The sequence below is a fragment of the Carlito syrichta genome, unplaced genomic scaffold, assembly GCF_000164805.1.
Source record: "Carlito syrichta isolate Samal-C Ts95f unplaced genomic scaffold, Tarsius_syrichta-2.0.1 Scaffold289079, whole genome shotgun sequence".
NCBI classification, from domain to species: Eukaryota; Metazoa; Chordata; class Mammalia; order Primates; family Tarsiidae; genus Carlito; species Carlito syrichta.
Genome location: NW_007233175.1, coordinates 300350 through 319234, shown reverse-complemented (window position 1 = coordinate 319234; position 18885 = coordinate 300350). Strand labels below are relative to the sequence as shown.

Below are 18885 nucleotides of genomic sequence, written 5' to 3'. Positions count from 1 at the left end.
GCTACTTGGAAGGCTGAGGCGGAAGGATCGCCGGAGCCCAGCAGGTCGAGGCTGCGGTGGCCGGGTGCGGCCTCTGCACTCCAGTCTGGGTGACAGAGTGAGACTCCAACTCAAAAAAAAAAAAAAAGAAAGAAAGAAAAGCACAATTCCATTCACAATAGCCACAAAAAAAAAAAAAAAAAAAAAGATAGAATTATTTTGGCATCTTCCTAACCAGAGAGTTGAAAGACCTTTTGAAACTATAATTGAAACTACAATTGAAAACTACAGAACACTGCTCAAAGAAATTCAATATGACACAGACAAATGGAAAAATATTCCATATTCATGGATAGGAAGAATCAATATTGTTACGATGCTCATCCTACCAAAGGCAATCTGCAGATTCAAAGCAATACCCACTAAATTACCAACATCATACTTCTCAGACCTGGAGATGACAATACAGAAATTCATATGGACACATAAATGACCACGAATAGCCACAACAATCCTTAACAAAATAAACAAAGTGGGAGGTATCACACTTGCAGAGTTTAAGCTTTACTATAAGGCTACACTAATAAAAACAACCTGGTATTCATACAGGAACAGGTATATAGGCCAATGAAACAGGATAGAGATTCTGGAAGCAAGACCTCCATCTCTCAACCAATTCATCTTCGACAAAACCTCCACCAACAACCACTGGGTAGAGGAGAACCTATTCAGTAAATGGTATTGGGAAAACTGGCTGACTACATGCAGAAGATTGAAAAAGCTTACATTTGCTTTTTAATTACCAGGGGAAAATAATAAATATACAATCAGTGTTGATGACTGGAGGATTCCTGATTATGTACCCTTGAACTTTTAGGGTTCTGGGAACTCAATCAAAAGAAATGTTGTTCTAGGGAAATCTAGGTAAAACAAAGCAAAATAAAACAAACGACCTATTTCCTGTAACAGCTTATCAATTATATTTTTTTCTATTCAGTTACTCTATATTAGTTTGTCAGCCAGAACTGTCTGATGGTAACTAATGTTTGAAAAAATGATAAGAGGTATCCCTGATGTCTTAATTTATTATTTAATGGAAATTTTTACTGTTTCACTATGAATTGTGTCAAATTTCATCAGACTCATTTTAGGCATTTGTTAGATGAACTTGTTGGTTATTAATAGATGACTTCTTGATGTCAAATATGGTATGTTAATGATCTAATATTAAGTCATTTCGCATTACTGAACAATGCCTATTTAGTTGTGGTATATAATTTATTTAATATTTAAGATGTAAGATTTCTAGAATTACTAAATTTAATGAATACTATTCCCTTGTATTTTACAACTGTATGCTTTACTAAAACTAACTTTTATCTTGGAGCAATCTTTCTGATTTTTGTGTTTTTTGTATTAGGTCTGGGTATCAAGGTTACACTAACGTATAAAATGTATTAGGAAGAAAGTTTAGCCAGACTGCTAGGGGCTAGTTTAGGTCCAAGAATGATAAATTACACTCATTTCAAGGTTGTTTTTACTTGGTGTGTTTAGTGAACCAGCTAACATGCTAAGTTTATATGACAGCTGAGGATACAGGTGAATGGCTATAGCGCCCCCATACCTTCTAGTTCTCCAGGGAAGCGTGTCACAGCACAACCTGTGTAGAAGGAGAATCCTTTAAGTCAGGAAGTCCAGAGCTAAAAGATCCTTAGGCTGGGGGCAGGCTCACATCTACGCTGAAAGGTTTGTCTCTTACCCTATAAGGTAATTCTTACATGGTTAGGCACTTCTATGTTCTATTTCTTACTATTTTACCAACCCTAGGGTAGGCTTAGCTATAGCTTATTAAGAAAGATTTTTTTTCTTTAATCAGACACTATATCACATAGAGATTATTGGTAATTTGTTTTTCTCTTTCTCTTTTCTTTTCTCTTCTTTCTTAAAATTTTGATTCAGGGGTTACGTGTGCAGCTTTGTTACATAGATATATTGCATAATACTGGGGTTTTGGCTTCTATTGACCCTATTACCCAAATAGTGAACATAGTAGCCAATAAGTAATTTTACAACCCTTGCCTCTTCCATTGTCTCTTGTCTGATTTGAAACAATTTTCTGGTGAAAAGAGGTCTGGAGCTTTTTTGAAAATAATTATTGGTTATATTTTTATATATCATATGTTTTTGATCTTGTCAACTTTTAGACTTCTTCTGAGTCAATCTGGATTCATATTTCTTAGAAAGTGTTTTTTTCCCAAAATTATCATGTTCATTAAATAATAAAAATATTCCTATAATTTTTATACCTTTGGTCTTTTGTGAGATTCTCATTTTTATTCCTAATTGTGATGATCTGTGTCTTTACCTCATTTGCTGTTGATGTCTTCCTCCCTCTTACAGTTCCTTTTTGGACAACATGACCATACTCTCTTCCTTCTCATCTCCTCTCTTATAGGAGAGGAACTGTGATTTGGAGTTGCCCTTTTTAAATATCATTAACGAACACATGAATCTTGCTTTTCCAGGGCTATACAAACCATGGAGACAGTCACAGGGATGTTTAGCCACATTTCTTTTTTCTTTGAGGTACTCTTTCTTTCCTCCCTTCCTTTTCATACATATGGAGTGTACCTGCTTCTGCTGGTTTCTCTCATTTTCCTTTGTCGGCGTTACCCTCTTATGTGATATTTTCCTTCTGTGATTGCTGCTCTGTTCCTGGGAATAACTTAGATCCGGTTTCCCAGAAAGCACACTCTGACTTGGGGACTGGCACACAGGAATTTAATAGTGAGGTTCTCTCAGGATCAGTACTTGTGAAAAAAAATGAAGGAAATAAAACAAGAAAATGGAGAAGTTGAAACACCTTACAGTTATAATAAAGGCCTCAGCCAACTCTATGGGAAGCTCTGATCCTGGGATAGCTCGGCGGAGTTGTCCTGCATTGAAATGAAAGGATCACATGAACCTGGCAGAGACTGGTCATTAGATGTGCCCCTAGAATAAGGACATAACCTTGGAAAGGGCAGCTCTCCCCCATAGAGGAAAATTCCCAGAAAGAGATCCAGTTGAGAGCTAATAGTTTCCATCATCAAAACACTGAGATTTTTAGAGCAATGTCGTCATTCCTAAGAGGCAAAAGCTAGGACTTTGTGTTTACTATAAAAAAGTTACCTCCAGTAATGCCCTTTGTTTCATCATTCAGTAATTCATTTTACAAATAGTCACCGGTAGATTTTGGGGATCAGCAAATAAAGTTGAGTTGGGTTAGAGTTCTGTGCTAAGGACAAAGAAACCATATCTAATGTACAGAACCACCTCTGAGATACCAACACTTCTAGAATCTGAGGGAGTAAGTGCTTCAGTCCTAAAAAAGAAAATGGACAATATAGCCCCTATAGTTATTACCAGAAGTCTTACTATCACCCTTTTCGGTATTTTTTATTTTATTTTATTTAAGATGTGGAGCACAATTCAGTATTAGGTATCCAAGTGGTCATAGTACAGGTAAAGTTTTGACCTCTCTTTTGTCCTTACTTTACCTGGTTTGAGATCAGGTACCTTATTGATATTATGCACGCCCCCCCCGACTCTCCTGGCAGTTTTCCACTACTACCAATCCCTTTCTTATAGTGTTATTATAAATGTTCAGGGTCCGCTTATGAGTGAGAACATGTTTTGCCTTTGTTGTTGAAACTTCTCCTGATCAGACATCTTTGTTGCTAGGGTTTTCCAATTTTTCTCTTCCCAAAGAAATTACATCTTTTTTAGCCAACTTTAGTTGATTTGACTTCTAGATAACTCCAGAAACTTTAGCAACTTGAAACTTCTATGATTTGAGAAACATAGAACAAATACCTGCTCCTAAAATGGAAAGCTAGGTAGCATTTGATAATGTGTCTAGAATTGCATATAAACCCATTCTTTGCCAACTGGGCCAATATCATAAAATATACTCTTGAGTTTCTATTGCCTTCGGGTGAGGTACTGACTCGACAACTTTTGCTGAATAACAAACCACCCCAAAACTTACTGTCATATAACAAAAATGTGTATAATTTTTAAAGAGATTGGTAGTCTCTGGGCACTGCCAGGGGAGGGAGGGAGGGGAGCCGTGAAACAGCACAAAGGGTACCTGGTCCCACACCAGGGAAAGTGAGTCAGTTGGAGGCCCAAACTTTAACTGCATGCAACCTACTTGTGTAGTTAATTCACTTCTTATAATAAAATGCAATTTTAAAAAAGGTTTCTTTAAGTCACCTAGGGCTGGATGATCTATGAAGGCCCCACTCACAAGACAGGAAGTTGTCTTGGTGTCAGGAGTGATACTGGGGTGAATTGGCCATTTATCTGTCATGCTCCAGTAGGCTAACTCAGGCTTGGTCACCTCATGGCATTTTCATAGTTACAAAGAGTAGCAAGAGAAGGACAACCCCCAATATACAAACAATTTTTGTTTCTGCTTTCGTGATCATTGCTATTGTCCTAGTAACCAAAGTAAGACATGTGTCCAAGTCCAGAGTTTGTGTGGTAGAGAACTATTAGCCAAAGACATGGATATAAGGAGGAGAACATTAATGGAAAATTTTGCCATCAATCTACCAAATCTTTAGAATTGGGGACAGGCTTCTTCCATCTCTGTTCAGCGGTCTCAATCACAGTATCCTGAAGCCAACTTATAAGACCCTAAACCTCCTTCATCGTATTTTCCATGCCAACAGGAAATCTGGTAGTCTACACTCATATTTCTTGGTGTCTGAGATGGTTCTGCACATTGGACTCAACTTTATTCTCTGATTCTCAATGCCTACCAAAAGTAAGCTGTCAGTGAAACTTTGTAGAATGGGTTACTGAATGTAGAAACAAAGAGTATTACTGATGGCAGATTTACATATATGTATATAGTAAATATAGTATATATATAAAACAAAACACAAAGTCTGCTCATGCTTCTTAGACATGGGGTCTAAAAAATATCAGGGTCTTAAATTTGGGAATCAGTAGAAAATGGGAAAAGAGGTTAACTAGGAGAGGGGAAGGGTAATTACATAATTCCGGGAACACTATTCATATAAAATATAGTGTGAATAGCTCCCCCTGGTGTTGTACAATGTGTGTGGTTCAGAACAACATTACAGATTCAACTCTAAGGTCATCTTCTTGTCTTTTAGTTTATGTATCTTCCTTCAACATGCAAGTGAACTGTGTTTAAGCTTTCTGAGCTGAATTCTCAGGACATTCTGTATAATACTTCCAAAATATTTTCTTGCTAAACCATTGGGAGAAAGGGAACACCTTTAAGGCCAGACACCTACTTACTCACAGACATCTCTTTATGATCTTCTCCACAGCTTAGTGGTCCTCAGAACACACAGACCCATTCCTAACCAAGATCCCAGCTTTATGGTGCTGCATGCAAACGAAAACTTTTGAAAACCTACAGGGCTCAGAAACTCAAGGCAATTCCCCACTGCAGGCCTAAATCCAATACTTTAAATGATAGATTGAAAAAACATGTATGTTAATGAAATGTTATTTTGACAACTGATGCCACAAGCAAACACAGATGTAGATGTCAATCACTGGTGATGGCTATGCCGCATCTTAAAGTCTTTCAGAGAATGATGGATAAAAAAATAAGATATAATTGTCTGCCTTTGTCAACAGTAATATTAACTTGGCTTGCCCCACTCCTTCTCATCACATAAAATAATATTGTGTGGTTTTATTTAGCACTGAAATATCAGGGGTAGGTGGAGAAACAAAAAGAAAAAAAATTGCAAAGCATTTTTTTTTTTAAACTTCAATCTTTCTTCTGTAAACTAATAATTTTAATCAGATTCTTGGAGTGACAATCTGAATAGAGATTACTTAAAACTCATAAATTATATAAATGCAATTTTTGAGACAGTCTGTCTTAAATTGGCTTTTTTAGGAAGTTGGTTTAATAAGGTGTCACGTGTATGTTAGATAGCACAGGCTCTGAAACGACTGTCAGAATTAAAATATGCAGTGTTATCTGACTCAGACAAGATAAATTATTTCTAAATCTTCTCTGACACATACCTGTGCAGACCCCTATCCTGGATCAGCTTACAAAGCTTGGGTTAGGGTCAGCAAGAACCTCTTCTTAAGAGAAATGATTTTTTTGGCCAGGCCTGGTGGCTCAGCCTATAATCCCAGCACTTTGGGAGGCTGAGGCGAGAGGATTGCTTGAGCCCAGGGGTTTGAGTCTAGCCTGGGCAAGTTGATGAGACCTCGTCTCTACAATAAATCACAAAAACTAACCAGATGTGGTGGCATGCATCTGTAGTTCCAAGTACTTGGAAGTCTGAGGCAGAAGGATTGCCTAAACCCAGCAGTCCGAGGCTGAGTTGGCTGTGAGCATGCCACTGCACTCCAACTTGGGTGACAAGAGTGAGACTCCAACCCCCCCCCCAAAAAGAAGTGATTTTTAAATAAATTTTTCTCCTTTAATGTTTGTTATCTTCTGTAACTAGGATTAAGAAAAACCAGGGTAACGTCAAAGTCACTTCAATTTTCTGGGACTTAGTTTTCCTGTCTGTGAGAGTGTTGGATTCTGGAATCACAAAGGCTCCATCTGATTCTGACGTCCTGTGATTCTAGACCTATTCGAGATTGCCAAGTGACTGTGTCTTTATAACTTTGGGGTTCAGAAGGCTACTTCTAACTACACTACTTGTTCACCAAGGTTATCCTAACTGCTGAGGCAGAAGTCTAGTCATTGGAAAGCGATCCTAGGGACAGGAACCTCGCAGAAGACCACTTCTCACTTCTTGGACTCTGCACCCAATACAATCCAGTGGTTGGATTTTTTTAGCTTCTGTATAACTCTGAGCTTCCTTCTATGGGACAGTATATTTTGCATTTGTAGATTCCAGGGTCATGAGTGGTGGGAGATAAGGATGCGATTATCCACACGTACACATTTATCTGAGATAAATGCTGCCAAAATAAATACATGTTGTTTTCCCTCTTCTCCTGAGTCATTCTTGCATACATTCAACACTATCTATTGAGAGCCTACAATGAATTAGGCATTGTTCTTGGAGGCTGGAAATGACGCGTAAACAAAAAAACCCACCAAAAAACAAAAAGTAAACAAACAAAAAAACTGACAGAAATCCCTTGTTTGTGGGGCTAGCAAGGGGACATAGAAAATAATCATAATAAATAAGTACACTGTGTATAGTATATGAGAATGTAACAAGTGTTGAAAGGAAAATAGAGCAGAGTTAGACAGATGGGGAGGGGAATTTGGTCACAGGAAGGGTGCAATTTTCAATGGGGTAGTCCTCACTGAGAAGATGGCAAATAATCAGGCCTGAAGGAAATGAATGAGACATGTGGATATCTGGCAATGTTTAATATTTGTTAATATGTTTAAAAATATTAAACATATCTCTAATATTTAATATTTTTTAAACACAGTGCTGTGATGACCTTGAATATACATTTTTGTGAATATTTCTATTATTTTCCTTAGAACTTAGAGAATGGTTAAAGGAAATTAATTATGCCATTTTTGGATCTTGTTAAACCTTAATTTTTAAACCTAATGTGTCGTAAAAAAAAGAAAAAGTGTGTAACCATTTATATCCCACAGAATAGATAAGTGTTTTCACTCTCACCAAGTTGTCCTCATTGACGTTATAGTTTTTGAGTCTTTGCTGATTTGGTAAGTAAACAAGTGATAGCCCATTTTTGTTTCAATTTACGTTATTCTTGTTACTAATATGCTAAACATTTTTATATGCACATTATGTATTTCATTTATTTTGTGAATTGCAAATGTATGCTTTTTGTCCATTATTTTATTGGTTTATTCATCTTTGTCTTTTTAACTTTTATGGCTTAAAAGTATGTTTAGTTATTTTCCAAGTGTGCAATTTACCTTTTAATTTTGTTTATGGCATTCCTAGATTGACAGAAATTTTTTATTTACACCAAGCCCTTAAAATAGTCATCATCATTGCTTCTTCATTTGCTTTTATAATTTGAAAGATATTCCTCACTGGTTGACTACTTTAATTTCTACATTACTTTATATCTTAAGCAATTTATTATTTATTTTTGATTAATCTTGCCTTGTGATGTGGGTAGGGGGTCTAGCATTATTATTTTTTTTAGCATTATTATAAATCATGCTGGGATAATTTATTAAATGATTCTCATTTTATTGCTGATTTGAAATGTCTTTTATCGTATAAAAATCACATATACCTAAGTCAATATTCTTTGTAGCTTTATACTATGTTTTTGATATCAGCCTACACAAATAGAAAATTGTTTTTTTACTCTTTTTCTTTTCTTTACAAATTGTTTTACTCTCTTATTTTTCCAGAAGATGTTTCTAATAATTGCATCAAATTTCAGAGACACGTTTTCATTGGAATTGCATTAATTTATAAATAATTAATTTTAAAAGCTTTGGCATTTTTTAACATGAACACAGTACCTCTCTCTTTTGCAAGTCAATTTCCATATTCCTCAATAAAATTTTAAAGTTTATTTTCTATTTATAGACCTTGCATATTTCTTTATAAATCTATCACTGTGTATTTAAGCATATGGTTTTCTCCCCTAAATAGAAGCACTTTCTCTCGTTATCTTTACTAACTGATTAGTGGTCTTATTTTAGAAGGATTTGATATGTGGTCTTACTTGTTAACTGATTTCATACTGTATGGAGGCAATCCCAAGGAGGGATTGATTAAACTTGGGTCAGGAATGCCTCTCTTAGAAAACATCTGGATTGGGTTGTTTCACTTTCATTTTCTGTTCTTCATGCAGTTCAGCACTCTACTGAACATGCCATAGAAGCTCAGTAAAAATCTCTTCTTTTTCATTTTTTTTTTGAGTTGGAGTCTCACTCTTGATGAGGTCTCACCAAGTTGCCCAGGCGGGTCTCGAACCCGCGGGCTCAGGCAATCCACTCACCTCAGCCTTCCAAAGTGCGGGATTACAGGTTGAGCCACTGAGCCCAGCTAGTAAAAATCTTTTCAAAAAATACTTTTATTTATTCAAGTGACTTTTTTTTTTTACTTCTGCTAATAGTGAAGTTAGGAAAGTAGGGCTAGAAGGGAAGATGGATTTTTCACTTGGTATACCTTGGTATATTTCAACAGTCCCCAACCTTTTTGGCATCAGGGACCGCTGTCATGGAAAACAGTTGTACCACAGACAGATGATGGGAGTGGCAGGGGATCATCAGTCATTAGAGTCATTAGAGTCTCATAAGGGGTGTGCAACCCTCACATGGGCAGTTCACAGTAGGGCTCGTGCTCCTGTGAAAATCTAATGCTGGTGTCTATGCAGCCATAGAGAAAGACACAATTATGAACTTCGCAGCAACTTAGATGGATTTAGAGTCCATCATACTCAGTGATTTATCACAGAAACAAAGAACTGAATACCACATGTTCTCACTTATAAGTGGATCCTGAAGATTTATCACAATGCTTGAGGAAACAGATTGGCAGTAGCCGGACACTGCCAGGGGGGCATGTAACCTCACTAAGGGTACCGACTCCTAAACCGGGTCAAGTGAGGTCCAGATAGAGGCCCAGACTTCACTTGCTTGTAAAGCACTCATGTACCTAATCCTGACTTGTACCCACATCTTTATAAAAATAATAAAATAAAGTAAGGTAAAAAATATTAATAATAGAAAAAGAAAATCTAATGTTGAACCTGACAGGAGACGGAGCTCCACTCATTCGAGGCTCACCTCCTGCTGTGTGTCAGGTCCATGGACCAGTATTGATTTGCAGCTTGGGGATTGGGGACCCCTGATTTAAGTCAATGTATTATTAGCTGCTAACAGTTACTGAGCACTTTCACTGGTCTAGGCACTGGGCCAAGCACTAAACATGGGTTAATGCAGTTAATCTTCATAACATGCTTATGAGGTAGGAATGTTATTACTTTGATTTTAAGGATAGAAAAACTGAAGTTAGAGAGGCCCAGTAACTTGTCCAGGTCAGAGCCATAGTAGAAATAGAGCCAGACTGAAGTAAGGCAGTGCAGTTCCAAAACTCTTGCTCCTAAACACTGAACTAAGTTGTTTCCTGGATACAACCCTCAGTGGTGTCGTGGCAGAAAAATTCCCCCTCAGAAGTGGAGAGATTTGGATTCAACTCTTCATCTAACTCACTGTTGACTTTTTACTCACCTTTCCTTTCTGGTCTCAGTGTCATCATCTGAAACATAAGGGTAGATTGTATACACTTCAGGGAACTTTTCAGAAATTCCAACAAGCTGCAGTTGTTACACAGTCTTCCAGAAGACCTACCTTTTAAATGAGCATTCATTTGAGATAGATTATATTTCCACCCTGAGCAGAAAGTTTATTCTTTTAACAAATCAATTGCATTAGAAAGATCTTCTCTTCATTACATTTCATTTCACTATTTCTTAAAGTTTAAAATAGGCTGGGCGCGTTGGCTCATGCCTATAGTCTCAGCACTTTGGGAGGCTAAGGCGAGAGGATTGACTGAGCCCATGGGTTTGAGACCAGCCTGGGCAACTTGATGAGACCTCCTCTCTATAATAAATAAAAAAAATAAGCCAGGCATGGTAGCACGCGCCTGTAGTTCCAGCTACTTGGAAGGCTGAGGTGGAAGGACAGCCTGAGCCCAGCAGGTCTAGGCTATGGTGGCCATGAGCATGCCACTGCACTTGAGCCTGAGCGATGGAGTGAGATTCCAACTCAAAAAAATAAAAAAGGTTTAAAATAAATGTTCTTTTTGCTGATGTTTATAAAGGCACACAGATGGGAACATCTGTTATTGCCAATTCTTAGAATCACTGAGTTTTAGAAGTAGAAAGTGTGTTAAAAATTATCTAGCACAGATAAAGAAACTGAAGCTCTGGGATACTGAATTACTTCCTGAAATCGCATGGGGTGCAGATGGCAGAAATGTGACTCCAACCTCTTGCTGCAGCCTCTATGATGTCAATGAGTTCCTTCATAGAAATATCTGGGTAGCAAAGATATAAAAAGTTGAAGAAATTCTAGGAGGAAAAGGATAAGAAAAAGGGTTCAAGGGTCTAAAAATTTTAAGACTTTAAAAATAAAGGACAAATGTTCCCTTTATTATGCAACCTTGCCAACAACTTTTTTTGGTAATGGTAGCTATTTTTACTGGTATTAAGTAATATATCATTTTAGTTTTGATTGAAATGTAAGCTAGTTCAACCTTTATGGAAAACAGTGTGACTTTTTCTCAAAAAACAAAAAAATTGAGCTACTATACGATCTAGCAATCCCACTTCTGGGAATATTTACCCAGAGGAATATAAATCGCTGTACCATAAAGACACTAGCACACATATGTTTTTTGCAACACTATTCACAATAGCAAAAACGTGGAGCCAACCTAGATTCCCATTGAAAGTGGTCTGGATAAAGAAAATATGGTACATATGCACAATGAAATATTATGTAGTGTTAAAGAACAACAAAGTTGTCCTTTGCAGCAACATGGATGCATCTGGAGACCACTATTCAAAGTGAACTGTCATAGAAACAGAAAACTGAATATTGTATGTTCTCACTTATAAGTGGACCCTGATCACTGAGTTCAAAACAAAACAAAACAAAGCATGAGTACAAAGTCGAGGACAACAGATTCTGGATACCGCTAAAGGAGGGAGGAATGTAGGAGAGATAAGGGACACACAACTACATACTGGGTACCAGGTCTACTATCAGGGAAAGAGAGGGATTGATGGAAGCCCAAATCTTAACTGCCTGCAATTTATGTAGTAAATTCTGGCATGTACCCCACAATGCAATAACATAAAATAAAATGAATAAAAATAAAAAAAATAAAAGATGAATAGCAAACTTGCAACATGTATATATGTGTTGAGTATATTCTTAATATATTGAGAATTTTGTCAAATCAACAAGAAAAAGAAAAACATGTGAGTTTAAAATACAGGGCAAAGCAGAATATATCATAAGCATTTCAAAAAATGAGAAATGATATACAGTTGGCAAATATTTTTTCTCAGTCTGTGGACTGTCTCCCTACTCTCTCAGTGGTTTCTTTGGCTTTGCAGAAGCTTGTCAATTTGATGAGGTCCCGCTTGTCTATCTTATTTCATATGGCACGGGCACTTAGGGTTTTGATCAGGAACTGGTTGCCTGTTGCAATTTCCGTAAGGGTGTCTCCTGCATTTTCTAAGGTTCACTGTATATCTGACAAAGGCCTAACATCTAGGATCTATAAGGAACTCAAACGTGCCGAAATTGAAAAAAATAAACAGCCCCATTACAAAGTGGGCAAAAGATATGAATAGACATTTCTCAAAAGAAGATATATGAGCATCCAAAAGATACATAAAAAAATGTTCAGCCTCATTAGTCATCACAGAAATGCAAATGCAAACCACACTGAGATGCCATCTAACTCCAATCAGGGTGGTCATCATCAATAACCAAAAAAACAACAGATGCTGGAGAGGATGCAGCAAAAAGGGAACACTTCTATACTGTTTGTGGGAGTGTAAACTAGTACAGCCTCTGTGGAAAACAGTGTGGCGATTCCTAAAAGATCTAAAAATTGACCTCCCATACAACCCTACAATTCCCCTGCTGGGAATATACCCGGAGGAACTCAAATCAGTCTATGAAAAAGATACCTGCACACGCATGTTTATTGCAGCATTACCTACAATACCTACAAAAGATGGGACCAACCATGCTGCCCAACGAAAGAAGACTGGATAAAAAAAGTGGTACATATACACGACGAAATATTATGCAGTCACAAAGAAGGACAAAATTATGAACTTCACATCAACTTGGATGGACTTGGAGGCTATAGTACTGAATGATCTATCACAGAAACAAAGAATGGAGTATCACATGTTCTCATTCATAAGTGGACCTTGAACTACTATCGTAATACTATAAGAAAGGGATTGAGCAGGGCTCGGTGGCTCAGCCTGTAATCCCATTGCCTGAGCCCGCGTGTTCGAGACCTGCCTGGGCAGCGAGACCTCATCTCTACAATAAATCAAAATGAGCCGGGCGTGGTAGCGCATGCCTGTAATTCCGGCTACTTGGAAGGCTGAGGCGGAAGGATCGCTGGAGCCCAGCAGGCGAGGCTGCGGTGGCTGGGAGCGGCCACTGCACTCCAGTGTGGGCGACAGAGTGAGACTCCAACTCAAAAAAAAAAAAAAAAAAAGAAAGGGATTGGTGGTAGCGGGAATCTGCCAGGGAAGGGCAGGGTGGGATTGGCAGTAGTGGCAAACTGCCCGGGGGGGGGGGTACATCTCATCAACAAGGGTACCTGCATACTGAACATTTGTATACCTAACCCTGAATTGTACCCCACATATTTAAAATAAATTTTTTTTAAAAGGTAAGGAATGTAAATAGCCAATTACTAATTATTAAATTTGTGAGTAAAAACCATTACATTAAAAACTGATAAATGAAATATTTGCAAATTAAAACATTTAGATGCCATTTTCAATCTGTTAAATAAATCAAGATTAAGGTAAAGATAGTAGCAGGAGGGAAATGGGCACCCTTATACTTTTCTTTGTTAAGTGGATGGGTAACTACTTTTTCAGCAGAGTAATTTGACAGTGTTCACCCAAAAGTCTTAAAAGTTTATATATCCTCTGAGCCAGCACTTTCACTCCTAGGAATTTTTCTCTAGGATGTGATATGGTTGTGCATAAATATGTCAATATATGGATATTTATTCTATTTTTTTTGAAATAGAGAAAAATTTGACACAATGTCTAGTAACAAGAAACTGGCCAAATTCATTAGTCTACACCCACCATACAACAAAAAAAGTAGCCTTTAAAATAATAATGTAGAAAATATGGAGTGAAAGAAAAATGATTACTTGGTGTGTTATTATATATACAAAAAGCAAGCTGCAGATGAGTATTTAATGAGATCCCTCTTTAAAAAAATCACACCAGTATTTGAAAATTTATCCTGAAAGTGTTAAAACTGGCTGTAGATTATGAATATTTTTTGAAGTTCTGATTATCTATATTTTTAAATTTTTCTATAATGACCATAAATTGTTTTTATGCCAGGAAAATTCAATACTTGAATTACTTCCAAAAACATTTAAATGGTTTAAAGAAACGGTTGTTTTTTCTTATACTGTCTCCTGTATGCAGAAAGTTTGTTGACTAAAATCTGCTATGTCAATCGTTCACTATCTTTCCAGTAAAAGGAGGTTGAGTTTGAGCTCAAAATTTAGGCTATAAAAGGCTCCAGAGTATAAGCAATGCCATCGAATACAAGGCTAGTCCCCTTTCTAAGGAGATTTTAAAACTCAGAAATGGGCATCGCTCCCATAATATGAAACTGATGGACTCATTCATAGAGGGACAATTGTATAGGCATGGGGCTATGGAAGTCATGTGAAGCAAATTTGTACAAAGCCGCTCCCTGGTTTAGGCATAGAGCTTTATAAGTTCATTGTGAGTTGTTTCTAAAAGAACTGGGATAAATTTTGAGTTACTTAGTCTAAAAGTGTATTATCTTTATATGTTTCTATCTTCCATTATTATAGACATAGTTTGGATCTGACAGTGAAAACATGATGTAACTATATGACATTTTCCAATTTTAAGTGAAGCAAATGTTTGGATTAACTGGTTTAAGTTAAATTGTTTTCTTTTGCTGTTATTAGTAAGCATACTTCATGTCATTTCTTGTTTCACTGCACTGTGCATTGAGATTTGTTTTGGAAGTGGGGTGGGAGATTTAACATTCTATCCTCCTTTCTTAGAGTGACACTTGTCTCTGCTGATTGCCAATTTCTGTTTATTCTGTCCCTGTAAAGAACAGTGCTCTCCTAGATCTAATACAAACTTATTTTTTTCCTTCTGCACAACGCCAAGTGCATTCTCTGTTGGTTTGGGGGAGATGCAATTAACTGAGTGAGATGCAGCAATGGATTATTTGTATAAACAGGGCATTAGACTCTAGAACATCTTACAGAAATGTGACATGTAGTTTTGATGATGGTGCTTGGTCTTGCCTTGAAATATCAGAGGGAGCAGCTATGGGGCTTTCAATAGACTTGTAAGACCCAATTTCTTTCCTTCTACTCTTTTGTTGTTGTGTTATCATTTTGGTTTTGTGTTAAGTTCCAGAATGGGATCCATGATTTCTCTGTAAGGAGAAAATTAAATTCCATTGAACATGAAACCAGGACCACCTTTGATAGACTGATGATCATCATTTTTTCTGGTCTTTTCCAGTTGGATATTGTTGACTTTCAGCACTTAGTGCTATATGGGGCACACAAATTATAAAATTCTGCTTATCCTTCAGGACACCTTTCTCCATGGTGGAACAAAGATTTACAAACATGTTTTAACTTGTATAGCAGTTGCTTTTTCTTGACTCAGCATCTCCATGTCTATATTGTGGGTTTCTAAGTTTCTTGAGGGCACAGACCAAGTTTTATTCAAATTTTTATTTGCAATTATAAATTTGCCTAATTCATAGTCAATACTCAATGAATATTTGCTACATTTACTGAATGGAAATATTATCACCATTAAGGTTTCAGCAATCAGGGGCTTAAGTGTTATTCTACACAGGGTAAAGTGCTGTCTCCCACCCCACTTCCAGAACAAATCTCAATGCACAATGCAATGAAACAAGAAATGACATGAAGTGTGTGCTTACTGAGAACAGCAAAAGAAAAAAGTTAATCTGAGACACTAAGCAAATATGTGTGTAAAGAGTGTGTGTGTGTAATAATTTCGTGTCATGATAAAACAATAAGAAAATCAACTACTGTAATGACATAGATTTTCAGCTGCATTTTGTACAGCATTTTGAATCTATACATGACAACCTTTCTCAAATGCTCCTCTCAACCTTACATCCCAAGAAGAATCTCACCTCTTCCCCTGGCTTTTAGTCCTGATGATGATCCCAAAAAGCATCCCAATAAGAATTTTTTTTTTTTGAGTTAGAGTCTCACTCTTCTGCCCAGACTGGAGTGCAGTGGCATGCTCATGGCCACCATGGCCTTGACCTGCTGGACTCAGGCGATCCTTCCACCTTAGCCTTCCAAGTAACTGGAACTACAGGCACACCCTAACATACTCAGCTAATTTTTTGATTTATTGTAGAGATGAGGTCTCATCAAGTTACCCAGGCTGGTCTCGAACCCATCAGCTCAGGCAATCTTCTCACCTCAGCCTCCTAAAGTACTGAAAATATTCTTAATTATACTGGTACCATACTACATTTCACCAAGCCAAAGAAAATTGATATTTTACCAACTCAGAGAAACGAAGAGCTTCTTATTTTCTGATATACACCAAGATCTGAAAGTGATTAGCATAATATGGCTGGATTCCCATATTCTGCAGAATGGTTGTCATCTGTTCTCGGTCCTATGGGACCCTGGGAACGACAGAGCATGGGATAAATAAATAGACCTGCTTTTCACTAGTTCTTTCTTTTTTGCCACCACTGTAATTAAGTGGAATAGGCTTCTGCTAGGTCAGAGGTTGTAGTTATGTCCTTAAATTTAAAAACTCAGTTCATCTTATGACATCTTCAAGGGCTCATCTGCCTGGGCCCAGCACACTGGCCATGGTGAAGAATGCTTTATGCTAATGAGCCACATGGGGTTAGATGCATTAATTAGGTAAATAGGACCTTGGTGTCACTCTCTGCTTCTGCTTCTGCTATGAAGACTATGTTGTCACCATTCATTTCCTCAGGCCATTTCTGTAGCTGCAGCCTCACTTAGCACAGCTGTGACTCTGGACTCGAACAGCCTTGATTTGAATCTTGATTCTGTTACTTATTAGCTTTGGGACATTGAGCTAGTCACTAAACCTCTATGGGTATCAATTTTCCCTTCTGTATTATGAAAATAATATTATTTACTTCGTTGGGTTATTGTGAGGATTAAATTAAATTACATGATATATGTTAAAAACAAGATAATTATAAGCACTTAAAAACTTTAGGGCAACCCCTCGGGTCCCCTCCCACTCTAGGAGCTTTTCTGTCCTTTCAATTAATCCTGTTTTTTTTTTTTTTAATCCCTTAGTTACTATTGTTAATTAATAAGTTGTGTCATTTACTTCTTGTGAATGTGTGGTTTAGCAATGCCATCATTATTATAGGTGATGGACTTTGTGTGTGTGTGTTTCTATATTGTTTCAACCTAGTTTCTGTTATTCTCACTGACATTTTGGAAAATGTTATGCTATTGATTTCAGTATCTCATTATATACTAAATAATGAACCAGATTGTAGGGAGAAGTAAACAAGGAAAGAAGAAAATTCTTGAATTATCTAGGACTAGCTCCATTATCTCTACTGGAAGCAGTTGTGCTCATAGACATCCCCTGCTTTATCTTTTTTATGCATGAGGGACTTTGATATTACAAAATTTATTAATCAGCCTGAAGCTGCTGATAGACTTGTTAGTTCTTTCTACCGTATACACTAACCACAAACCCTGTTAAACCCGTTCTTTCTACCGTATACACTAACCACAAACACTGTTAAACCCTGTTTAAACCCTGTTTTCAACAGTACATAGATAAAGTCTGAGCTCTCATGGAATTTATAGTCTGGTGGAGACAGACATGAAACAAACTTGTAAGTAAAAAGTTTGTGTGTGTGTGTGTGTGTGTGTGTGTGTGTGTGTGTTATAATTTCAAGTCATGATAAGACACTAAGAAAATCAGCTAGAATAATGAGATAAAATTGACTGGGGTGGATGGTGGTAGGATTGCCTTTATCAAGATTAGGCAAGTCTTCATAAGGAAGTGGTATTTAGTAGAGCATTGAAGGGTGCACCAGAGTTGGCCAGGTAAAAAGAAAGAGAAAGATGTTCTGCTGTTGAATATTAGTTAAAAAGTTAGGCTTTGGGGTTGAAGATTTGATTTCCAAGTCCAAATTCACTTTTGACCAGCTGGACTTGGACAAGGTATATTTTTGTTGACCCACCTGTAAAAGAGTTTGCTGTAAGGATTAAATGAAATATATGTTTTTTACATTCCTTAATACCTTGCTCAAGAAACATGAGCTGTCATTAACATTTGCAAAGGATTTACAGTGAGAGAAAGGGAGCTCTGCTATTTCATACTCCTGATTTTGCTGGGAATAATAAAGAAGTAAAGCTCCTTTTTACTACCCCTCTGGAGAACTGGAGTTCATGGGATTTCTGCCCTTTCCCACTTGCCCCTCCAATTTGACTGGTCAGAGTTTGAGACATTTACTGAGCCAGACTTCACGAGATAAGGTGAATCTTCTCTGTAGAAATGATCCCTGGTCTTTTATACTAGCTCTCTTTGAACAAACTCTAACTCTTTCCTGAACCCCTTAGCCTCAGGCTTTCTATTATCTCCTTGAAGGGAGTCAGTTAGGCAGGACCTGCCTCAGGCCAGACATTCTCCATATTGTCTACTTATAACTAGTTGGTCTTTTCTTCCCCAAGGCAGTTTCAAATGTCTAGAACTACACTGTCTAGTATGGTAGTCACTAGTCACACGTGGCTACTGATCACTCTTGAAATATGTTGGTACAAATTGAGATATACTATAAATGCAAAATGCACACCACATTTTGATGAATTAATATGAAGAAGTAAAATATATGTATAATTTTTTATATTAAAATTGAGGTGATATTTTGGACACGTGGATCAGTGGGGTAAATAAAATACATAATAAACACTAATTTAGTCTTTTTGCTTTAAAGGAGGTAACTTTAATTTGACTCAGATTTGAGACTTACATTTTATTTCTTGTGGATAGTGCTGATCTAGAAGTATGAGAAGTCCAGAAAGCTCCATTCTCTTTCCCTTAGAGCTAAGCCATAGTCATCAACCTAGTTAATAAATCTATTAATTAGAT

At 37.1% G+C, this 18885-nt stretch overlaps 1 protein-coding gene across 1 annotated transcript in view; it reads left to right on the top strand.

The window, feature by feature from the left end:
* The window catches only part of LOC103256219 (protein kinase C-binding protein NELL1-like), a 405234-nt gene that overhangs the window by 212194 nt on the left and 174155 nt on the right, over positions 1-18885 (top strand). The gene's annotated exons all lie outside the window — the stretch shown is intronic.